The sequence below is a fragment of the Eriocheir sinensis genome, unplaced genomic scaffold, assembly GCF_024679095.1.
Source record: "Eriocheir sinensis breed Jianghai 21 unplaced genomic scaffold, ASM2467909v1 Scaffold551, whole genome shotgun sequence".
Taxonomy (NCBI): domain Eukaryota; kingdom Metazoa; phylum Arthropoda; class Malacostraca; order Decapoda; family Varunidae; genus Eriocheir; species Eriocheir sinensis.
In genome coordinates this window covers 120,001-125,530 of record NW_026111889.1, presented here as the reverse complement: position 1 = coordinate 125,530, position 5,530 = coordinate 120,001, and the positions used below count along the sequence as shown (strand labels likewise).

Genomic DNA, 5,530 nt, shown 5'->3' with positions numbered 1-5,530 from the left:
AGAGGAGGGACGGGAGCTCACACTGACAACTGGTTTCCAGGGAGGCTTTTTAGTGTAGAGGTCGCCACACTCCTCTACATCGCAGGCCTAAATAATTAGGCACGGTCCAGCTGACTAGGACCCTGGAACTCCAGCCATTGTCTCATAAAGAGATCCTCTGCCTGCAGTCCAATCCACCACTGCTGCTGCCCAGAGGCTTCACCGTGATCCTGGCACGGGAGACAGATCAGGTATTACACCTTGTCCAAGGGTGACCTGAGACTATGCAGGCCAGGGACGTCTAGTTCCCTGAGGAGAAAACACTTCACCCGCATACCCACTAGACCACGGAGGCGTATTGGAGCCCAATCTCAAGTGAACCCACTAACAATGGCACACCATTTTTTTTCTGGTAAATTTTGTGCTTTGAATGAATTTGCTAACCATTTCTGTCGAAAAACAGCAGAGATTATTTTTCACCCCTTCCACCCTAACCTCCTCAGTAATAAGAAAAAGTGACAAAATCATAGCCTTGAGGCAGTAATATTCAGCCGCAGCATCAAAAAATTATACTGCTGCCCTATGAAAGGCATCTCTTAACTCCGATGAAGTAGGTGGTGACTGTGGTGGAGCAGCTTCATTGTCATCCCTTGCAGTGGCAGGTGTCATTGGGCCAGCAGATGATGAAGCAGTGGCAGGTGTCATTGGGCCAGCAGATGATGAAGCAGTGGCAGGTGTCATAGGGCCAGCAGATGATGAAGCAGTGGCTGTTGCCGGAGCAGCTGATGGTATCTTTTCCACAAGTAATGAACAATGTGTTGGGATGGTCTCTAGCAATACAGCAGCGGGGCTGAAAAAAAGCGTCATATATTAGTCATGATTAATGCATGTATCTTAACCCCTTAACTGCGGATTTCCTACAAGAAAACATCACCAAACTACAGAAATGGAGCAAAAAGTGGCTGCTACAATTCAGTGAAGAAAATGTAGTCCTACACCTTGGGAGGGGATATCCAGCATACCAATACCACATGGGAAACATTCCACTATCCACCGCAGAGGCAGAAAAAGACCTGGGACTACTATGTTTCCAGGCTACCAGTGAAAGCCAAATCCATGCCAATCGTAGCGGACGGGTTAAATAGGTACGTAGTTGAAGAAAAAGGGTCTTAAAGGTGAAATATTACTTATTAACAGAAATATTCCACTATTTGTTATTGGTTGTAAAATAACTGACTGATAAAGTGTGTATCTACAAAGAATATGAATTTAAGAGTGATTAATAAATTGTTTTAATGAGAATATAAAAGTTTTTGCCAAAAACATACAGGCCAGTCAATATTTCACTGCTACTTGACTGCTACTGCTGTTGCTGCTGTCCTATCCCTAACACATCATCAGCTGTGTCAATGCTGAGTGGCTCTGGTACCCCTTCAAATACATGAGACTAACAGCCATGATGTCATACACCAGTTTATCTACCACAGTTAATGTCATACCTATATAGGTAGGCGCCTGCGTATCTGTGGTGCCACACGTGTGGGGCACTCAGGTGCTGGGGGAAATCTCATTGTTATGAAGGGGCAGGGGTAAACCAGTGTATGCTGTGAGGCCTTGGTGTTGAAGTTCCCTGTCTGAACTGTGCAGCTAATCCCCCATACAGTGAGGGCAGTGAGGGTCTTTTTTACTCCCTCAGGGGCTGTGCAGCTGTGAGAGTGGTGTACACGAGTGTGAATGTGTGAGTGTGTGCCTGTCTTGGCTACCACCCTTCACTGGGGGAAGACAGCCAAGGTATTTGATAGATTGATAGTCATTGACAGATGAACATTAAAAAAAATATCTATATCAAATATGCAGTTCACTGCTATGAACTTATTAACTTTAAGCTGAAATAAAGGCATTGTGGCCAGTATAGCTGCATTCTGTAAGCTCATAAAAAACTAATATAAGTTTTACATTTAAAGACATAACGACAAAAAAAAAAATTACCAGTCTGCCGCTGCTCATTCTTGCACTTGGCAATGCGAGGCTTTGATTTTTGTTGTACGTTGTACCAACGCCTCTCACAGTCATCCTGCGTACGGGATCCACTCCCAGGGAATGCACTGTCAGGGTATAAATGTGAAGCAAGTTTCTTAATCGTTTCACTATGGCATGCTATTTATTTCCCATACCTTCTCCAGTAACATTTAATACATGCTGTGATGGAAAGCTAAATCAGTACCGGTATTTTATTTACATGCATCATAAGACATTAACTTTTTAGTTAAGAACATGGCCATAAATACTACTTTTCATTACCTACTTTTATAAAATGCTTTTCTCTAAGTAGGATGATATTACACAATACAGCTATACAAAAAAATTCAAAGCATTAATCTTAATTCCATTCTTTTGAGTACTTCTAACCTAACATTATATCACCATAACTTTACCATTCTCCTCAAATCTACCTATTCCGATATAGTCTTAACATAAAATACTTGTAAAAGTGTTGAGAGTCTGACATGCCCAACCCACCCACCCCCCAAAAAAATCTAAATAAGGAATAAATAAAATAACAGGTAAATATGACTTGACTCTCTTATACTAACCCTCTTTCCACCCTAACAAACTTGGGGACCTACCATGTTAGGTTAGGACGTGTTTGGTAGGACAGGTTTAGCAGGAATTGGTTTAGTTATGTTAGATTGTTGAGGGAGTGGGGGTTGCAGCAGAAATGGTCATGATGATACTATTCACGTGGAGCAGTAGGAAAAAGTATGTTCTGTTTGGAAACTCTGTGGTTGTGTTCATATACAAAAATACCCATTTGACGAGGTTAGGTTAGTTTGCAAGTTACTTGAATCATGAATATGTGAATATGTAACAAAAATAATAAAAGCGTTAACCTTAGTTTCATTTTTTTTTTAGTACATTCCAATCTAATATTATATCACCATAATCTGTTTGACCAATGCTATAAATACACTATTTTAATCTTACTTCACCATTCTCACGAAACCTACCTATTCCCATATAGTCTTGACATAAAGTACTTGTAAAAGTGTCCATAGTCTGGCATGCCTAGCATCCCCCAATAAAAAAAATAATAAACAAATAAAAATAGATAAAGAATAAGAAAGGGCAAATATGCCTGAACTATCTCTACCAACCCCCTCTTCCCCCCCAACAAACTTGGCATGTTAAGTTAGGATGTGTTCGGTAGGACGGGGCAGGTTTGGCATGGTTAGGTTTAGTTATGTTAGGTTGTTGAGGGAGAGGGGGTTGTGGCAGAAATGGTCGTAATGAAACTATTCAGATACAGAATGAAAAGGTATGTTCTGTTTGGAAGGTCAGTGGTTGTGTTATTATGCCAAAAATACCCAATTAATTAGGTTAGGTTAGTTTGTAAGCTAATTGAACCATGAATATGTGATTACTAACCTTGTTACAGCTTCTGCCACTTCAGTCCACGCTCTCTTCTTATCCTCAGGGGTGATACTCTTCCCATAACACCCTCTGATTATACGTATTTTTTCATGAATTTGATGTAGGAGGCAGACCGTTTCATCTGGCGACCAATTAAACTTACTCCTTTTCTGCACTGGTTCTCCGGCCCGTAGATGTGCTCATTGGGGCAGACGACGTGGTGATGGTGCATTAATTTCAGCAGAGCAAGTTGTGACGCAGGAGGGGAGATAAGGGTATTGACGAGTGACGGAGTAAAAGCAGTCTTTGAGGCTGCTTCTATCTGCCACAAAACTCAATATTTTCTTGTGTTTGCCGTTTATTATGTTTTTGTTGTACACACACTCAAAAAACTATCGTTACAGTGGGGTCCGAAGAATTTCACACTGAGCAACCCGGTAATCTCAGTAGGGTTGGTAAGGGTGCGATCACCCTCACCACCTTAGCTCTGCTGGGGGGAGCAGGACAGGACCCCCGTAAGGGAGGGGTAGAGAGGAAGGGAGACATTGAGATACCAGATATCACCATAATATTAACGGAATGATTTGAGAGCCACTTGTTTAATCTTTATATTCACAAATTATTAAACAATAATGCTCATATGATATACGTAACAGCGGTGGGTAGAAGTATTCTCCCATGTCAAAGACAAAAACAACCATCAACGCATGTCAGATATAGTTCAGTTCATAATGTGCCATCCTGGAACTAATGCTTCCACTGAACGTCTCTTTTTTTTCATGACCAAGGTGTGGGCATCTGAAAAAAAATACAACTTCAAATTGCAACGCCAATAGTATTGCTGGTAAGAAAGATAAAGTTTAAACAGAGTTGGGTGGACTTCTACAGGTTGTTTAAATCTACTCCTCTCTTGTGGTGCCTCATTGCCTAGTAAAAAGTAGGAGCTTTGCACGCTTTTTAAGTTGACGAATAAGGAATTTGGCGCGGGCGTTTTGAATTGCCGAAATTAGCCGTCTCTGGAGAATATTAAATAGCTTGCATGCAGGAGTTAATTTGTCTGTTGGTATAATGACTCGCCGATAATTATTAGAAAATTAATCTTATTGGGTGCATTCCATGATTGTTTCGAGACAAGCGAATACCTTGACTCGGGTAGTGCTTGCTATGCTAGTGAAATCAATGCCAACGTTATCTCATCATTTGGGTGATAAGTCAAGTTTATAATCCACTATAAATCAATCAAAAGGGTTAGAAAAGTTTTACATAACCTCCTAGGCTCAGTGGAGCCGTATGTGGCGATCAGTCAGTGGGATTCACTCTGATATCCGAATCCTGAGTGACTCATTACCGCAAGGTGTTTTTCATACTGTCTCCTAAATGGACGAACTTTTAACTCTTCACTTGTGTGTGAGGTGTTAAAGCATAATTTCATCACCCCAAATACTACAATGTTATAGCTACATAGAACACAGATCAATTAACTTCGACTAAGACTCCACCTGTGTGTTTCATGAAGCGTTACTGTGCCAGCTCAAATTCTACTGCTTCATTTACGAGTCCCGCTCATTTGGTTCAGGCAAGTGAACCCACACCCAACACACGCAGTGATACCAATATGAGTAGCCTGTTCTCAATGGCTTCGTCCTTGGTGCCAGTTTGTATCGTGCTGAATGTGTAACGATAGTTTTTTGAGTGTGTGTACATTTATACATGTTATCTTTATTTTTCGTTTGAAATATTTACTTAATTCATGTCGGATGTTTACGTTTTGCACGGAGGCGTCCTTAGTAAAGAGCCCGCCATAAAGAATAAATAAATTGAAACTATTAACTTTGATAGTAACTTTAAGAGTGAAAGTTTATAGCTCGTGAGGATACGGGCCCTGGTCACCCTACTATAGAATGGATATCAAGATGTTAGAGTCTGTACAGAGGAGGATTACAAAAATGATTCAAGGTATGAAAAATTTGCCTTATGAGGCTACACTCTCTAGAAAGGCAAAGGTTTCGAAGAGACTTTATCGAAGTCTATAAATGGATGAAGGGCTTTAATAAAGGGGATGTCAATAGGGTTTTGGAAGTAAAAGAGCCTAGTAGGACACGTAGCAATGGTTTCAAGTTAGACAAATTCAGATTTAGCA

General features: G+C 40.8%; 1 long non-coding RNA gene across 1 annotated transcript; it reads right to left on the bottom strand.

Moving 5' to 3' along the window:
• Nucleotides 1-670: 670 nt before the first annotated feature.
• Nucleotides 671-3,557, bottom strand: LOC126993067 (uncharacterized). Its single transcript, XR_007747309.1, has 3 exons — nucleotides 3,406-3,557; nucleotides 1,969-2,084; nucleotides 671-829 (listed from the first exon to the last, which is right to left on the bottom strand). It is a non-coding gene; the product is annotated as an uncharacterized LOC126993067 (long non-coding RNA).
• Between the last annotated feature and the right edge of the window lie 1,973 nt (nucleotides 3,558-5,530).